Source organism: Grammomys surdaster, unplaced genomic scaffold (assembly GCF_004785775.1).
Source record: "Grammomys surdaster isolate TR1022 unplaced genomic scaffold, NIH_TR_1.0 315, whole genome shotgun sequence".
In the NCBI taxonomy this organism is placed as follows: Eukaryota; Metazoa; Chordata; class Mammalia; order Rodentia; family Muridae; genus Grammomys; species Grammomys surdaster.
Genome location: NW_021604734.1, coordinates 79,487 through 99,339, shown reverse-complemented (window position 1 = coordinate 99,339; position 19,853 = coordinate 79,487). Strand labels below are relative to the sequence as shown.

General features: G+C 42.8%; 2 pseudogenes; one reads left to right on the top strand and one right to left on the bottom strand.

Annotated features, from left to right (window-relative positions):
• Positions 1-346: 346 nt before the first annotated feature.
• LOC114629728 lies at positions 347-5,656 on the bottom strand (annotated as a pseudogene).
• Positions 5,657-6,080: 424 nt separating this feature from the next.
• On the top strand, positions 6,081-12,067 carry LOC114629727 (annotated as a pseudogene).
• Positions 12,068-19,853: the final 7,786 nt, after the last annotated feature.

Genomic DNA, 19,853 nt, shown 5'->3' with positions numbered 1-19,853 from the left:
TTTTTTGTAGTCTCTGATGATTACAGCATTCTGCAAATCTGCTTCTTCCAATGTGAGCATTTCATCCAGAAATCTGAGGAAAGGGAGAGCTGTTGCCAAGGCAAAGGGAGGGCTTCTCTGAGATCCTTGATATTTTTCAATGACGTCTTTGATGTAGCTCATCCTATGAGAAATGTTGTATCTTTTGACAGTCGAGACCTGCTTCCTGTGGCTCCAAGGAGCTCTCCAGGGTAGGCTCAGAGCAGCTCCATGGAGCATGCCTCGATTGTACTTTTTAGAAAGTGCCAAAGACATTTCACATTTGTTAGCTAGACCGCCACCACTAGGAAATAAGGGCAAGTGTTCTCTATGCCTTACTGGCTACAGTCTCCTTCTTTGGAGAGGATTCCTGTGACGGTAATGGTGATGGGGGAGGCTGGTGCCAAGGACACAAATACATTTCTGTGGTCGAAAGGTACAGCAAATCTTCCATCTCACTTAAGAAGGCTTTCTCCTTGGGGTGGGTGCTGGGTCTCTTGGGAGTGGAGAGTCTTGGTGGGGTATCCACTGAAAACTAGCCAGGGCTTTTCTGGGGTTTCTTGGCTCCTCAAGTCAACTTTACATTTTCTGATATGGTACCACAGGGTTTCTCTTTAATGGGAGAGCGCTTAGGAGTTTTTGCTTTGACTTTTGAAAATCCAGGAGCTAGCTTTTTAACAGGAATCTTTCTGTATTTCCAAAGGAGGTTTTTCTTTTGTGTCCCTTTCCACTCTGGCCACATGAGAAAAGCTTGCAAGGCAGGGTCTGGGATGGCTCTCAAAGTTCTGGCTGGTGCCGCAGTTTAATTTTCTCAGACAACTCTGTTTCCCTCCTCTCTTCAGTTTCATCCCCTGAAACAGCTTGAGCCTTCCCTTCTCCTTCTCCCTCTTTACCAGCTGCATCCGCCTTTCCATACTTTCAATACGAGCAAGGCGCCTGTCTCTCCGTTCTAGGACTGCAGCTCCTTGATTTCCTTTTCCTTGGCCTGCAACTGCTGCTGCTGATGTTGGATGAGGTCCAGTCGCAGCAGAAGGATCTGTTTGATGCATGCAGCCTGACTGGAGGCTCCTGAGAGCAGCTTCCTTTTACTCTTCCATGTGCCTTCACTGGCTGACAGGGTCCAGGCAGTGATGGTTGGGTGCAAGGGGTAGCGGCCCAGAGAGAGGTAGTGGTGGGAACTTCCCCAGGTCTGAATTGTGGTGGCTGGAAGAGCCGCCCCACCCTTGTCCCCATCACTTAGGCTATTTGGCCACCACTATGAGTGGCCAGCTGCAACTGGCTCTCTGCCAATCTGGGCATTTTGGTAGCTTTGGGTAAAAAGGGGAAGGGCACCAACCACCCCAGCTCTTCCAGCTTCCCCGGGGGTTGCCACAGCCAGAATAACAAGCCCTGGCCCTTGCCTCACCCTGCTTCTTGCCCTGGGAAAGGTGATCCTTAGGTGAGCAGGGTCACAGGGCACTGCTGGAGTTGGGGTTAGAAATAAACAACTAATGGGGTGAGGGAGGCAGCAGGGGAAGACCTGTGGAATCAACCAGAGGTGAGAGCTAGGGGTTGGAACAGGGAGAGCTGCCATGGATGCCCTACTGGAAGAACTGGGCTGAGCCTGGGGGATTGGATATGGGAAACACGGAGAAGAGAGGACCTGCAGGTAGCATACCTGGTTTTTTTTGGCAGGGGTAACCTGTCAATGATGTTTTCACAAGGAGATTTTGTCCAAAGATAGGATAAATTAGTCATCAGGAAGAAATCCTAAACATTCCAAATTGATGAACTTCACTTTGGAAAAACAAGCATCTGTTTTCTTTCTTGCTTCCATTTTGTCATTGATATCTTCTAAAGATTTGGATCCTTTTGGTGAGTTGCGGTTGTTTTCCTGCATCCAGAGCAGTTTTGATGACATGAAGTTGGTGCTGAGCTGTGAGTCTTTCCTGTGCTAGTGAGCTCTGCCTTTGAGGATGTAGATGTCCTCACTGGAGCTTGTTAGGCCCATGTCTTAGTTAGGGTTTGCTGTTGTCAGACACCATGACCAAGGCAACTCTTATCAGGATAATTAACATGTAATTCGGGCTGGATTACAGGTTCAGAGGTTCAGTCCATTACCATCATGGTGGGAGCATAGTAGCATCTAGGTAGGCATTGTGCAGGCAGAGCTAAGAGTTCTACATCTTCATCTGGAGGCTGCTAGTTGAAGACTCACTTTCAAGCAACTAGGACTAGGGTATTAAAGCCCACATCCACAGTGACACACCTACTCCAACAAGGCCACAACTCCTCATAGTGCCACTTCATTGCCCAAGCATTTACAAACCATCACATTCTAACCCCTGGCTCCCATAGGCTTGTTTAAACTTATGAGTCTATGGGGCCACACCTAAACATAAAATAACACAAAATACATTTATTCCAACTTCCAGAGTCCCCATAGTCTATAGCAGTCTCAAAAATGTTAAAAGTCCAAAATTCACGGTCTGTTCCGAGATTCATCCAATCACTTAACTGGAATTCCCTGAGCAAGACAGTAAACAATCTGGACAATCTCCAAACTCTGTATCTCCATGTCTGATGTCAAAGCAATCTTCAGTTCTCCTACTCCTTTTTCATTTTTGTTGACTGCAATAAACTTCTTTCTCCTGGGCTTGTTCCACTCCCTGTTAGGAGCTTCCCTCCGTAGATAGGCCACAGCTCTGGCATCTCAAACATATTGGGGTCTCCAAGGCAACTTCAATATTACACCTTCTTGAATCAATGTCTGGGATCCACACATGATCATCTGGTCTCCTCCAAAGGGCTGGTGTCACTTCTCCAGCTCTGTTCTCTGTAGCACTCTAAGCTCAGGTTGATCCACTCCACTGCTGCTGCTGTTTTGGTGATCACCCATGGTACTGGCATCTCCAATACACTGGGGACTTCTGCTGCAACTAGGCTTAACTAATAGCCTCTCATAGGCTCTCTTCATGATGCCAAACCTCAACTCCTTTGCTTGTCCCCTTCAGTCTTGGGCCATCAACTGCACTGAGGCTGCACCTTCACCAACGGTCTTCCATGGCTGCTAACAGTGCCAAGCCTCAACTGCTCTGCATGACCTCTTCATGCCTTCAAAACTAGTACCACCTGGGTGACTCTTACACATTACCAAGTACAGCTTCAGCACATAGTACAACCTTCGCTGTCTCTGGAACACAGCTTCTTTGTGCTCTTAGAAAACACTTCCCAGAATATTTCACCTCTGATACTGGTCTCTTCTTAATCACCACCAATTTCTTAGCTCCAGCTAACCAGCATCGGTTGTCCCAGTAGTACCTTCTCTTCTGGACTCTAAAGCCAGAGCCACATGGGTGAAGCTGCTGTGTTCTACTGCTTGCTGGGACTGGAATATGCCACTCTCATTCTATTACCAGTTTTTTGTTTTCCAACTCCCTCAGTGCCTTAGCTTGGCTTTCCTGGATCTCCTGCTGTAGACTGACCTTGAACTCAGAGATCTGCATACCTGTCTTCTGAGAATAAAGGTGTATATCACCGTTCCTGGATTTAAATGGTGCTGGGTAGGATCTGTACCCAAAGTCCCATTTCCTTAATCTTCTGTCTCCTAGAAGACAGGATTCGGCTCCATTTCCCTTCCTGATGCCCCTTTAATACTCCAACTACATATTTTATATTTTTCCTTTCTAAGCTTGCTATACTTGTTCAAAATGCTCTTCATGATTCTGAACCAGAGAACACAGTCTATGATGGGCTTTTTTTTTTTTTTTTTGAGAACTCCTTTGTCAGTGCAATTAATGTAAGTCTCTTTACCTTAGCATCAGGTAGACTCTTCAGATAAGAGCAAAAGCCAGCCACATTCTCCACCAAAATACCACAAAAACAGTCTCTAGGCCACATTCTGAAATTTTTCTTCTGTGAAACATCTTGGGCCCAGTCTTCACAGTTCAAATTACTCTCAGCAACAAAGTCTTCCATACTCCTACCAGGATGGCCCATTTAGCCCCATTTAAAGCATTCTACTACTTTCCATATCCAAAGTGCCTAAATCCACATTCTTTCAAACAAAGCTTGATCAGGTCTATCAGAGCAATACCCTACTCCCAGTACAACTTCTGTGTTAGTTCAGGTTTTACTGCCGTGAACAGACACCATGACCATTGCAGTCTTATAAAGGACAACATTTAATTGGGGTGGCTTACAGGTTCAGAGGTTCAGTCCATTATCATCAAGGTGGGAGCATGGCAGCATCTAGGCAGGCATGGTACAGGCAGAGCTAAGAGTTCTACATTTTCATCTGAAGGCTGCTAGTGGAAGACTCACTTCCAGGCAGTTAGGACTAGGATATTAAAGCCCACACCCACAGTGACAGACCTACTCCAATGGGGCCACACCTCCTAATATTGCCACTCCATTTCTATGTCCTGAACAGACATAAAAATAATGTTCCTTTAGGTGGGTGCTAGACCAGGTAAGTGCCACAAGGTCCTGGAAGTCGAAGATGAGGTTGGGATACCAGGTGACTGTGGGGCCACCCTATGTACCTGCTGAAGGATGTCACCTATAGGGGCATTATAGATGATCCAAGTTAGGCCATAAGGCTGGTGAGGGTTGTTAGAGGAGGAAGAGGAACAGTTATTGGTTTAAAGCAAGGCTATTAGAACTACAAACTTTGTGATTTGAGTTTCAAGGGATTGCTTTTGTCCTTGACAACCTGCCATCTGGGTGCGATGTCCTCTGGGTCTGAAGGAGGGTCTATAAGGCAAGAATGGGGTTGTGAACCCAGGTGGTGATTCTGTCTGCCTCAAGTGTGGTGAGTATAGTCAGCACAACTATGTAAGGTCTTTTCTACAAGGGTTAAAGATTCTGTTTCTGATGTCTATTCACTAGTATCCAGCAGCCTTTAAGTAATTATGAGGAGTGGATGGAGGAACAACCTCAGAGCTGGCTCTCAGGTGTGGCCAGAGGTCCTCTGGGTATAAACTAGGGCACCGAGGGAGTCAGATGTATGTCTATCAGTTATGTAAGCTAATACATCTGATTTTCCCTTGGGAATCATGGGAAGAGGGCTGTCATACATGATCTCAAAGGAGGTCAGTCCTAAGATATAGAGGCATGTTCCTCACCCTATAGAGGGTAAAGGGGAGGAAAGCCACACAGTCTATGCCAGTCTCCATGGTAAGTCTCCATGGTTAACTGGTAAGTGTCTCTTTCAAGTTCTATTCATCCTATCTACCTGTTCTCAAATTTAGGGGCTATAAACACAATGTAGTTTCCAGTTCACCCCAAAAGTCTTGGCCATTTCCTCTATTATTTGAGCAGCAAATGATGTGGCAAATATTAAAACCACTCTATGCTCCTAGGTACTTACAGATACATACTTTTATCCACCAGACCAAGTGTTTTGGTTTCTCAAGTAAAATAAATACACACATTGTTTATTTTTAATATGCCTTAGCTAGCTCAATGGTTGGGCCACTCCTAAACCTCCACATGACTAACAAACTCCCCTCTGATATTCCTGAGTTGATTCTTTCTAAATCTATATATTACCTTTGCTGCCCTGGTTCCATCTGGCCAACCATCCCATGAGGCCACTTTGTATTTGCACATACGTTTCGGCCATCTCACTCTCCTGCTCCTTCACAGTGTGGTCCATCCAAAGCCTCTCTCATGCTGGACTCTCCCCTTTCCTCTCTCCTGCATTTCCTGTCCAGGAATCCTGAAACTCCTGCCTCTGTCCCACTGCAAAGCCCTTGACTGCTGGCAACTTTATTTCCCAATCAAAGCCAACTTACTTTAGGCTACATTACCCTATGTGTGTGACACTGCAAACAGGTTTTTGGGTATCATAGCCTGAGAACATAGGCCGATAAAGTGAAGGTAGGTCCATTATCAGAGCTCAACATAGCTGGCATACCATACCTAGGAAGGATATCTTCCAAAATCTTTTTGGTCACTGTTTGTGCCATTTAATGTGAGACAGGGAAGGCCTTAGTCCATCCTGAAAAAGTATCTACAGGTACTAATATTTGCCTGCATCCATATTTGCCTGGTTTTGCCTCAGTGAAGACCATTTCCCAATGGGCACCTGGTTTGGTGTCTCTCTGTCAGGAGCCTTGTCCTTTGAGCCTGTTGTCAGCATTGGTGAGCTTTCTGGTAACGCATTGCTTCTCAACTTTGGGGCCTATAAGCCCAGTGTATTGGAGGCAATTTATCCCACTAAAGAGTTGAGGTGAATAATCTTCAGGTCTGCATGTCAAAAAGAGGGCCTCCATTTTCCTCATACCCAGGTGGGTGCTCTGGTGGGTGGGACGGAGCAAGTTCTTAGCAAGTATATCTGACAGGATTAATTTACATTCCCCCATCATCTACCAATCTCATTATTTGTGGACCATTGGTATCTGAGTATTTTTGTGCTTCATGTATTCTTGAGAATACTTCAGCTTCTCTGGTAGAAAGGATGGCCCAAGATCTGGCACACAAAGGGTCATGGCTGGTGTGGGACTAAGAGTGACCTTTGCTGCCTTGTCTGCCATCTGATTACACATAGCTTGGCCATAGCTGTCCTCTGGTGGCTGGGGAAGTGACTAATTCCTAGCTTTGGGTCAGTCAGAGGGCTTGTAATGAGTCTAAAATGTCTTACTTGGTCTTTAATTGTTTTTCCCTCAGCCATAAATAGCCCCCTCTCCTGTTACATGGCCCCATGTATACGCACAGTGGCAAAAGCATATCTGCTATTAGTATAAATGCTGACTTGCTTGTCCCTGCCCAGGTTGAGGGCATTTGTCAGGGCAATTAGCTCTGCTCATTGGGCCAGAGTTCTGTCAGATTGGGCTGAGGCCAATGCAGGTCTAGAATCAGTCACCACTGCTTCCCCCACATACCTCGTTCTTGTATATAGCTGCTACCATCTGTGTACCAAGTGACCTCAGTGTCCAGTATTGGATGGTCAGATAAGTCATTTCTGGGCCTGTGTATTTGGCCCAGGTCCCGAACACAGTCATGAAGATGTCCCTTGGAGCCGGGTCTGGGAGCAAGGAGGCTGGGTTCAGGGTTGTACTTGGCAGGAAACAGATTTGTGGGGGTGCTGAGTAGTACATTCTGGTAATGAGTCAAGCAAGTATTGCTTAGCCATTGGTCTGAGGGTTGTTTTAGGACACCTTTGATGGCATGGGATGATGATATATAGTTCTTTTCCCAGTGTTGAATTGTCTGTATCTTTGACTCACAGAGTAGTGGCCATGATGGTGGCCATTCTAACACCATTGGGTCTAGTTTCTTAAACAGGTAGGCACGGGCCTGTACCATGGGCCTAGCAACAGGCTTAAGATTCATTTGTCTATGTCTTTGCTCTAATCCACATAGAGGGGAAAAGGCTTAGTCACATGAGGCAGCCCTAGGGCAGGAGCTATCAATAAAGATTTAAGTCCTCCTGAGCTTCCATCCATTTGAAAGTCTCTTTCTTTGGTGATTTCATAATCCATAAACAGCAGAACCCTGATGACTTGAGAAACTACCAGACCTCCTGCCTTGAGGTCAGAGTTGGGATTTTCAAAAGAGCCTCTTTTTGGGCCTCTGACAGCCAGCATTGGCCCCACTTGAGAATTTAGCCCAAGTACTTTACTTTCTATTGATGTAGTTGCTCCTTTTTGGCTGATGCTTTGTACCCCAGAACACCTAGAGCCACCAGTAAGTCTTCCTTGCTTCGCTGGTATTCTTCCAGGGTCTCTGTTGCCACTAAGAGGTCGTCTACGCATTGCAGGAGGGTGGTCCAGGGGTGTTCCCACTAGTACCCATTGCCATCCTCATATAAGGCCTTCTTGAAGATGGTGGGCAAATTCTTGAATCCCTGGAGTAGCCAGGTCCAGGTAGGTTGTCCATTGAATCCTTTGCCAAAATCATTCCACTCAAAGCAAATAGCAGCTGGCTGTGAGGTCTGGGGGTAGACTGAAGAAATCATCTTTAAGATCTAATATGGTCTACCAGAGTTTGCAAAGATCCAGTGAACTCAACAGATTGTATGGGTCAGGCACTGTGGAGTGATGTCCATGACTTGCTTATTGACCTCTTGAAGGTCCTGCATGAGCCTATAATCATTGGAGTTAGGTTTTCAACTGGTAGGAGTGTAATGTTCCATGGAAGACTGGTAGGGTATAGGAATTCCCAAATCTCTAAATCTTCTAATACAGGGAGTGATCCCCTTCTTGGCTTCCTGTGTCTTCAGATGTCTTTTAACCTGAGCTGGGATGGCCCCTGGTTTTAATTCTATCCAAATAGTGGCTTGATGAGCTGCCTGTCCCATTTCCTCAGTCTCTGCACAAGCTGAGGGGAACTGTGACAGCCATGTGGAGATTCCTTCTCCAGTGGTCTTTATTTTTTGTGTGTAGTCTATACTCATCTTCTAAAGATGCAGCACAGCTTGTATTGGCTCCCAATCTTGACTTGGGATGGAGTTTTTCTTGGGCTAGAATGTGATTTGGGTCCTGATTTTGGTTAGCAAGTCTCTTCCTAATTGGGGGTAAGGGATTTCAAGTATGATTAGGAAAAGATAGAATACCATCCCGTCCTAAGATCCACAATTCTTTGGGTAGTCCATGTATATTGATTGATGCCTGTGGTCCCCTGTACTTATGACATTTCTTTTGATGTGTTTCCTCTCCCCTCTAATGGTTACTCTAGGTTTGGGAAGTAGTCAGTTCTCCTAGATGAGAAGAGAGGAGAAAAGGAAATCTGCATCTCCACTATCCTGCTAAACAAGTGTGTGTGTGTGGTTCAGTTGGTTTAAGTTTCTTTGTCTTGTCTTCTAAACCACTAGGATGTGTTTCAGTCAGGTAGGTGGGTTGTATTTGAGCTCTTGCCAGGTGGTAATGTAAGGGACTTGGTCTCGGTGTCTGTTCCACCTATAGATGACATACTTGACTTTCTATAACATGAGGGGATCTCAGGTTCCTTCAGATGGCCAGCCAACTTGGAAAGCTGACCACTCTGACCTGCAAATAGTGCATCCTACCTTCTAGTCCAGTTATAAAGTCCTTAAACCTGCCTAGGAAAGGGGAGAGGAGGCCTCTGGGTCTGTTCCATCCTTCCAACCTTGAACACAAGAAAATAAGTCAGATACAATGCAAAGGAACAGTCAAAGAACACAGAAATATGAATACCAATTGCTATACAGTAGTAAAAGCAAAAGTGAGATGATGATGATGAAGTGGGCAGGACATAAAATGTCTCTCTAAAGAAATTAGAGGATCCAATCCCTTACTAATGGGTCTCCTGGTTATGCTGACCCAGAGGGTTTAATACATCTGTTACAATCCCATTGAAGTGCTAAATCATGGGTTTATAGATGTACTAGAATTAAAAACAGCCAGACACTCAGACAAACACTATCCAGAGAACACTTACCACTCAGTCTTTGACTTTACTGGTTGGTCTTCGTGGAGGGTTAGGGCAGGTGTCCCAAAAGTGCCCCAAATATTATGCCCAGATTGCAAGGTTCCCACTGAACACCAGAGACCTCCAGGATTTCAACTCATATGCCATAGCAAAGAGTCTTTATTCAGCCTCAAGCTTGTACCCTCCAAACTCTCTGATGTAAAAGATAGGTATGAAAAGTCCCAAGCTGGTGAAGCCTTGCCTTTTTATCACAGTTATAGCAGGATAGGTGCTTTCCAACTTAGCAGTTAAGTGATTGGTTAACATTTGAAAATTGTAGCTTGGAGCGTTTCTATGGGCTAGGAATGTCAGCTTGTTCTAAGCAATTCTGGCTAACTTGAGTAACCTATTTCAAAACATCTGGAATATTAGGTTCTTTCCTCTTCAGAGCTGATTGCCTCTTACTAAAGATGGAGTGGATGTTTTTAGGAAAGTTATGGCTGTTGCTAGGAGTGTCTTGGTTCTTGGAATATGCTGTGTTTTTCCAGTAACTGAGTTCATCTTGAGGACAAGCGCAACTTAAAATGGAGTCTAAATAGAAAATGGAATTTGTAATGTTAGGCTGGACCCTTCAGATCTCTGTTCTTCCCTTTCACCACTAGTGTCCTCAGCACTGTGTTCTCTCTTCTTGTTGGAAAATGGCATCATCTATAGGGACAAATCCCTTTTTCCTATGCACTGAAAAGTTTCCCCTAGTCACTGTGCTCTGCTTCCATCCTCTTCCAAGAACAGGTAGCCTGAAACTGCCAATGTTGCTTTAGTTGGACCATCTTCATGGTTCACTGCTCCTTCTTCAGCCATGTGCAGTCCATCCTTTGACCCAGCTCCTAAGTGTAGTTTTTCTTAGAGAAAATTTGTGCTCCTTTTACCCACTTTAATGTGGATGCCTTGTTGGCTTTTTGTTCACAATCAAAGCAAGAGTCCTAGGCCTGCAGAGGATTTGTTTTCATGTCCATCAGACTTTTTAATGAAGTGAGAAAGAACCTCAGGCAATCAAACAGAATGAACTTCAAAAGTTTAGGTGTAGGAGTTTGAAGAAATTGTGAAGACAAGAATTAAAATGGTGCAAGAAGAGTCACCTCTCTCTCTCTCTCTCTCCCTCTCTCTCTCTCTCTCTCTCTCTGTCTCTCTCTCTCTCCTATCCTATCCTTCTTCCCCTCTCTACTGCCATTCCCAACTTCACCCTTTCATTAGGATTTTCTTGGTTTCATAGGTAGAGACTGTCTCTGAGTCCTTTGCTCCCCACCCCTAACCTCACTGCATGTTTCCTTCACAGAGGCTGCTTCTCTTTGCAATAGCTTCAAGATTAGCAAGTCAGAGTCTGGACAATGGAGGAATGAAGTCAAAGGCCTACTGAACAGAAAGACTTCTTTTCTCTACATGGATAACATGTGTCATGCCATTGGTGATCATGGTTACAGCACAAATTTCACAGAGATCTGTGAAAAACAGATTGACATTCTGAAACATGGAGTTGACATTTTCAAAAGGCTGCTGCTTCACACATGGGAGGAGACTAAGACAATCCCAGGTAAGTCTCAAGTGGCCCTAGAGGACTGGAGATATAGCTCAGTAGTAGACTGTTTGCCAGCACACATAAGGCCTTAGATTCAATCCTCACTGCTACAAAATAAGTAAAAGAACCTATCAGACACCCCCTCCTACCATAGGAAACAACAGGGCGACAGATTAGGGACAGTCACTGTTTTCATGGAGGAAAAAAGTGAATCACTGTTAGTCCTATCTAAGCCGTCCAGCAGCAAGGGCAAAATGTAGAGGGTAAAGCAAAGTCAGAGCATGAGAAGGGACGGTGGGTAGGCAGACAGGATTAACCAAGGTCAGAGGCTAATTAATCTCTTTCCAATAGGCACAGAGCCCCTCACTCTGCAGGCCGACATGTGTTGCCACTTTGAAGGAGATAAACTTTTCAGGGGATCCTGGGACGTTAGCCTCAATGGAAAGAATATGTTCTACTTTGACACGAGCACTGGACTGAAAAGGATCCTAAATTCAAGAAGATAGGATCGTGGAGGAAAGACAGGGATGTAACTGCCTTCTTAATCAAGAGTACACAGGGGGACTGCAGGGCCTGGCTTGATGAGCTCAGTTTGCCCTTGGAAGAAAGTCTGGAGCCTACAGGTAACTGGGGAGATAGGGAGAAAGCTCTTTGTTGGTCTGGAGATGGATCTGGAAGGAGTGAGGAGGAATGTGTGTCCCATAACTTTCAATCTACATGTGTGTAGGTATGACAATCTCAATAAACAAATACACTGTGTTTAGAAATGTCTTGCTTAAATATAGAGACCCACAGCATATATTCTATGCAGAGAGTAAGAGACCTTGGAATATTCAACCCTAAATGGGATGTCTTCAACAAATCCTTCCTCTCAGAGTTCAGGGAACCCTGTAAAAGGGGAGGCAGAAAGCATATTAGAGCCAGAGAGGACTGAGGAGAAAAGGCCCCCTAAATGAACAGATTTGACACACATATGAACTCACAGGGACTGAAGCAGCATGCATACGACCTGCATGGGTCATCACCAGGTCCTCTGTGCTTATATTGTGTCTTCCAGTTTCATGTTTCTATGAGATTCCTGACCATGGGAACAAATTTATCTCTGACTCTTTGGGCTGATTTTCTTCTGTTGGTCTACATTGTTTGATTTTGATGTGACAGCTTTTGTCTTATCTTCTTACATTTTTAAAAAAATGAATCAATGAATGACTGTGAACCTAGTCACTAAGGTGAAGGTTAACAACAAACTGTCATTTATACCTGCTGAGAGAGGGAAAAATAAGTTTTCTTCGATAGAATAACTAGGGGAATATCAAACACTCCAGGGAAGATCACATGATCAGTAGTTGAACAAGAAATAAGCGATGACACGGTTTTGGTTTTTTGTTTGGGGTGTGACTGTGTGTGTGTGTGTGTGTGTGTGTGTGTGTGTGTGTGTGTGTTTGCTTTTATTTGGTTACAACTGGGTGGTTTCTTTTGTATTTGTTTTTTTCTTTTTGCTGATGTTTTATTTTGTTTTCTAGATTTAGGACATTGGTAGATATATTTGAACTTTGGATTGATTTTAAGAAATAACTTAAAGTTGTATGGGTAGGGAAAAGGGAGGAGAGGAAATGGATGAACTTTTGGGAGAAGAATATGATGAAAATGTATTAAAATTAAAAAATAATTTTAAATAATAAGAAAAATATTTTTAAAAACTACTTATAAATGGTAGTTATAAATTCAAAGACTATCATATATTACATTTAATGCTTGAGAAAAAGAAGCTTTCCTTTCTTTCCAGATATCCATGAGCACTAACAAAATGCTCTACCCCTGAGCTAGTGTCTCCTCACAAAGTCAAGCAAGTACCAATAGCTGTAGGTTCTTAGATGGGCTTGTGAAATAGAGACAAACCAACATGATTCCAATAAAGCTTGTAAGTGCAAAAATAACAGATTTTTAAAACATATTCTTCTGTTTTGTGAATTTCTCTATTTTATTCTTTCCAGAGAAGGCAGCTTTCAGACTTCTCTCTTTTGTTTTGTTTTTAATTAGTAAACTTGAGCCACATCTAGGTTGGCTAACCATCTACCTACATTTAAGATCTTTGTGTTCTGTTGGCCATACCCCCTCATGCAATCAGGCCCCAGGCTGTTCCTTCTTCCCTTATTCCTCAGTTGATCTCTGTCCTTGATGTTACTGCTCATAACAGTCAATCCTGATGCAAGTGCTCTCTACCTTATTTGCTGGGATTCAGGAATACAGTCTCCTAATTACATCCCCAGCCTTGAGCCACCAGCATCAATCCTGAGCTTCCACCAATGCTGGTGTCCTTCTCTATGGTCATTCTCACCAAGCTTCGCAACATGGCAGCTCCAGCATCCCACAGAGCAGCATGGACTCTGCACATTTCCCAAAGCTCTTTGCTGTTCCATCCTGTCTGGCACATAAACATCTCTGAGATGTTTAATCACTACTCTGCAACCACCCTAGATTTTCTCTGTCTTGTATTGAGGTCCATCCTCTGACCAGTTCCAGGAAGGCATTTCCAGAAAGCTGCTTTAGGTCCAAGGGATCTGGCACTGTTGTTCTAGTTTCATTCTGTTGCTGTAATAAAACACTCTGGCTAAAATCAACTTAAGGGGAAATAGGATATCTTTTTTTAATATATATAATTTATTTTTTTTCAAATTGTAATTTATACTCATTCACACAGGGGTTATAAACACAAAAAGGCAGGATGTGGGGAAAGGGATGACACTGGAGTGTGGGTGTTCAGGGGGAATACAGATATCTTTCAGAACGGGGTATCGGCTGGGTGAGGGTTCAAGGGGGGACAGGTCACTATGACTCTGCTTATGATTCGCTTGTCTTTATGTAAGTTGGTATTATCTGCCAAGGCTACCTATTCACAAGGTCTATGACTACTCAGGCTGGTAAATTGTCACAAAAACTGCCTGTTTACAATAGCTTATAGCCATCTGTTTCAGTGTTTATCCACAGAGACCCAAGTCGTGGTGTTAGTATACATGTATGACAGGCCTATTGCTGATTTTAGGCCTGTGGCTGATTTTAGGCCTTCAGTGTGTAAGCAGGGCTGCCCCTGACATCTCCTCCCTTCTCTAAGTATAGACAGGCTGTGGTGAATCTAATCTTGCAAAGGTGGGGATAGAGGCCCGTCCTCCAGTAATTGAAGGGGACCTTGTAGTGGCTCCGGTCCCCCTGTCATTGTCTAGTGAGGCATGAGGGCCATACCTGTCCCTATGTCTTTTTCCTGGAGAGGGGATACTTTTGACATCAACCCCTATGCAGTCAGGCTTGTCCTTCAGGGAACCCAGAGAGATATTTTTAATTTTTATTGGTATTCCCTTGCAGTGCTTAGCCTCACAGCCTAAGTAAGAATTCAGATCGCCTGTCAGAGGGGGTTCTGAGTGGCCCCTCCCTGCTTGGTCTAGGGGCGGAAGTCCCCTCTTTTAGGTTGGGTGGAGATGGGTTTTGTTAACACCCTGTATAAAGTAACAACCTCATCTTGAGTCTCATGGTCCTCTATAGCTAACTTATGATAATGTATCTGAATAGATTTTGCTACCACATTATTTATCTGTTGCTTCACAGAGTTAGTCAGCCTATTTGAGGACCAGGAACCAGAAGAAATAAGCAAAAAGAACCCAAATAATGGTCCCAAGATGAGAGGAGGTAAGGTTGACAACCCTGGAGAGGCTGAAAAACCAATTCTTGTACCAGCACTCATCTTTCTCTTTCTCTCTCTGACTTTTTTCAGGGCCTTCTCTGACCTTTTTCATGCTCTCTTTAGCCATTCCTGTCTTGTCTGTGTAAAGGCAATATTCTTCTTTAAGGGCTGTACACAGTCAAGAGCTGTACACAGCCATTCTCTATTATAATAGAGTAAATCAAGTCCAATAAGGATCTTTGCGATTTTTGGAGGTCTCTTCAGACAGCGAAACGAGGGATTTCTTCTGATTAGTGATGTCAGTCTCTAGCTGTTTGATGTTCTTGTCAATGGCCCTTCGAAGGTCTGAGTAGTATAAGTTCAGAGGCCAGCATCTGGATTAGAACTTCTAACAGCAGATATCACGGGTGATTCATTTTTACCTGGAAAGGAAAAAGAAGGGAATTCTCAGGGAGATTTCTCTTCCCTGGATGTAAATTGTTATTCATTTTATTTATGGTTGGGCCTGGCTTTGTGGGGATATCTATTTATTTCATTAATCTTTTTGGTAGCCGATTAGCTGTGCCTTCTGTGGTATCAAACAGGCATATTAATCCTCAGCCCCATAAGGGAACTGGGTCTGGGCTATTCCCTTTATGGGTAAGAGTGTCTTTCCCCATATCTGTGGCATATTTTTTATTGGCCTTGGTGATGTCAGAGGCAGTCAGCAGCAGATTTGCCATGAGGTTTCAGCTTTAGAGAGATAAAAGTGAACAAGGCATGATAGAGAGTATTTCAGAGGACTCCATCTGGGGGGGTACCATTCCCCCTCTTTTGTTTTTGAGACCAATTTTTCAGAGTTCTTGTAAAATCAGGGCAGAAGCACCAACAGTTGCTCCTTCCACACCCAGAGAGTCATGTGGACATTATTTAAAGAAATATAAATCTATATCAATAATCTCTCTTATCAAAGGACTGTTGTAGCACAGCCGACAACTAATCAGACCATATAATATATAGATTATTAATAGCTTCTTCTCCTTTTTGTGAGATTACTTCTCTTTGTCAATTAATTGTTGAGAGAAATTACAATTTACATCTCTCTTGAGAATATTAAACAGAGACTTAAATTCTTTTGTGGAGAGCTTAAAATAAGATCTTAGCCAGTTAGCATCTCATAGAGACTTTTGAAAATAATATGAATTAAGTAAACTCTCTTTCTTTTTTTTTTCAGATCCTTTATCTGTTTCTTTTTAATGGATATTTTACGTATTTACCTGTCAATGTTATCTCCTCTCCCATTTTCCCCCAAAATCCCTTATCTCATACCCCCTCCTCCTTTTTTTATGAGGGTGTGTTCCAAACAACCTCCCAGTCCCATCTCCCTGCTCTCGAATTCCCCAACACTAGGGAATCCAAACTTTTGGGGACCGTGACCCTCCACTGCCACTGATGTCTGACAAGGCCACCCTCAATTGCCTATACAGGTGGAGACATGAGTCCCTCCCTTTGTGCTCTCAGGCTGGGGGTTTAGACTTTGGGAGCTCTGGTTGAAACTTTTGATACTCCTTCTAGAAAGGACCAAAGCACCCACACTTTGGTCTTCCTTCTTCTTCTTGAGTTTCATGTGGTCTATGTGTTGTGTCTTTGGTATTGTGAGTTTTTGGGCTAATATCCACTTATCAGTGAGTGCATACCATGTATGTTCTTTTGAGATTGGGTCACTTCACTCAGGATGATATTTTCCAGCTCCATCCATTCGCCTAAGAATTTCATGAACTCATTGTTTTTAATAGCTGAGTAGTACTCCATTGTATAAATGTACCACATTTTCTGCATCCATTCTTCTGTTGAAGGACATCTGGGTTCTTTCCAGCTTCTGGCTATTATAAATAAGACTGATATGAACATGGTGGAGCATGTGTCTCTGCTGCATGTTGAAACATCTTTTGGGTATATGCCCAGGAGTGGTACAGCTGGGTCCTCAGGTAACGCTATGTTCAGTTTTCTGAGATACCGCCAGACTGCCTTCCATAGTGGTTGTACCAGTTTACAATCCCACCAACAGTGGAGTAGTGTACCTCTTTCTCCACATCCTTGCCAACATCTGCTCTCACCTGTATTTTTGATCTTAGCCATTCTGACTGGTGTGAGGTGGAATCTCAGTGTTGTTTTCATTTGCATTTCCCCGATGACTAGGGATGCTGAACACTTCTTTAGGTGCTTCTCAACCATTCAAGCTTCCTCAGTTGAGAATTCTTTGTTCAGCTCTGTGCTGCATTATTTAATAGGGTTCTTTGATTGTCTAGAGTCTAATTTCTTCAGTTCTTTCTACACTTTGGATATTAGCCCTTTATCAGATGTAGGGTTGGTAAAGATCTTTTCCCAATCTGTTGGTTGCTGCTTTGTCCTATTGACTGTGTCCTTTGCTTTACAGAAGCTTTGCAGTTTTATGAGGTCCCATTTGTCAATTCTTGGTCTTAGAGCACAAGCCATTGGTGCTCTGTTCAGGAACTTTTCTCCTGTGCCCATGTGTTCGAGGCTTTTCCCCAATTTCTCTTCTGTTAGTTTCAGTGTAGCTGGTTTTATGTGGAGGTCCTTGATCCACTTGGAATTGAGTTTGTACAAGGAGATAAGTATGGATCAATTTGCATTCTTCTACATGCTGACCTCCAGTTGGACCAGCACCATTTGTTGAAAATGCTGTCTTTTTTCCACTGGATGGTTTTAGCTCCTTTGTCAAAGATCAAGTGACCATAGGTATGGGGGTTCATTTCTGGGTCTTCTATTCTATTCCATTGATCCTCCTGCCTGTCTCTGTTACAATACCACTCAGTTTTTATCACTATTGCTTTATAGTACAGCTTGAAGTCAGGGATGGTGATTCCTCCAGAAGTTCTTTTATTGCTGAGACTAGTTTTCGCTGTCCTAGGTTTTTTGTTATTCCAAATGAATTTTAAGATTGCTCTTTTTATCTCTGTGAAGAATTGAGTGGGAATTTTGATGGAGATTGCATTAAATCTGTAGATGACTTTTAGCAAGATAGCCATTTTTACCATATTAATCCTTCCAATCCATGAGCATGGGAGATCTTTCCATCTTCTGAGATCTGTTTCGATTTCTTTCGTCAGGGGCTTGAAGTTCTTGTCTTACAGGTCTTTTACTTGCTTGGTCAGATTCACACCATGGTATTTTATATTATCTGTGACTATTGTGAAGGGTGTCATTTCCATAATTTCTTTCTTAGCCAGTTTATCTTTTGAGTAGAGGAAGGCTACTGATTTGCTTGAGTTAATTTTATATCCAGCCACTTTGCTAAAGTTGTTTATCAGGTTTAGGAGTTCTCTGGTGGAAGTTTTGGGGTTACTTAAGTATACTATCATGTCATCTGCAAATAGTGAGATTTTGATTTCTTCCTTTCCAATTTGTATCCCTTTGACTTCCTTGTGTTGCCTAATTGCTCTGGGTAGGACTTCCAGTACTATATTGAATAGGTAGTGGGCAGCCTTGCCTAGTCCCTGATTTTAGTGGGATTGCTTCAAGTTTCTCTCCATTTAGTTTGATGTTGGCTACTGGTTTGCTGTATATTGCTTTTACTATGTTTAGGTATGGACCTTGAATTCCTGATCTTTCCAAGACTTTTATATCATGAAGGGGTGTTGAATTTTGTCAAAAGCTTTCTCAGCATCTAGTGATATGATCATGTGGTTTTTTTCTTTGAGTTTGTTTATATAGTGAATTACATTGATGGATTTCTGTATATTGAACCAACCCTGCATTCCTGGGATAAAGCCTACTTGATCATGACGGATAATTGTTTTGATGTGTTCTTGGATTCGGTTCACTAGAATTTTATTGAGTATTTTGGCATCAATGTTCATAAGGGAGATTGGTCTGAAGTTCTCTTTCTTTGTTGGGTCTTTGTGTGGTTTAGGTATGAACGTAATTGTGGCTTCATAGAATGAATTGGGTAGTGTTCATTCTGTTTCTATTTTGTAGAATAGTTTGAAGAAAATTGGAATTAGATCTTCCTTGAAGGTCTGATAGAATTCTGCACTAAAACCATCTGGTCCCGGACTTTTTTTTGTGGGGAGACTTTTAATGACTGCTTCTATTTCTTTTGGGGCTATGGGACTGTTTAGGTGGTTTATCTGCTCCTGATTTAACATTGGTAACTGGTATTTGTCTAGAAAATTGTCCATTTCATCGAGATTTTCCAATTTTGTTGAGTATAGGCTTTTGTAGTAGGATGTGATGATTTTTTGAATTTCCTCGGTTTCTGTTGTTATGTCGCCCTTTTCAGTTCTGATTTTATTAATTTGGGTACTGTCTCTCTGTCCTCTGATTAGTCTGGCTAAGGGTTTATCTATCTTGTTGATTTTCTCAAAGAACCAGCTCCTGATTTTATTAATTCTTTGTATGGTTCTTTTTGTTTCTATTTGGTTGATTTCAGCCCTGAGTTTGATTATATCCTGCCTTCTACTCCTCTTGGGTGTATTAGCTTCTTTTTGTTCTAGGTCTTTCAGGTGCGTTGTCAAGCTGCTAGTGTAAGCTCTCTCCAGTTTCTTTTTGTATGTACTTAGAGCTATGAATTTTCCTCTCAGCACTGCTTTCATTGTATCCCATAGGTTTTGGTATGATGTGTCATCATTTTCATTAAATTCTAAAATGTCTTTAATTTCTTTCTTTATTTCTTCCCTGACCAGATTATCAATGAGTAGGGTGTTGTTCAGTTTCCATGTGAGTGTGGGCTTTCCATTGTCTTTGTCATTGTTGAAGACCAGCCTTAGACCAGGGTGATCTGATAGGATGCAAGGGATTATTTCAATTTTTTTGAATCTGTTGGGGCCTGTTTTGTGCCCAATTATATGGTCTATTTTAGAGAAGGTACCATGAGGTGCTGAGAAAAAGGTATATTCCTTTGCTTTAGGATGAAATGTTCTGTAGATATCTGTTAGGTCCATTTTGTTCATAACTTCTGTTAGTTTCACTGTATCTGTGTTTAGTTTCTGTTTCCAAGATCTATCCATTGCTGAGAGTGGGGTGTTGAAGTCTCCCAGTATTATTGTGTGAGGTGCAATGTGTGCTTTGAGATTTAGTAAGGTTTCTTTTATGAAGGTGGGTGCTCTTTCATTTGGCGCATAGATATTCAGAATTGAGAGTTCATGTTGGTTGACTTTTCCATTGACAAGTATGAAATGACCTTCCTTATCCTTTTTGATAGCTTTAAGTTGAAAGTCGATTTTATTC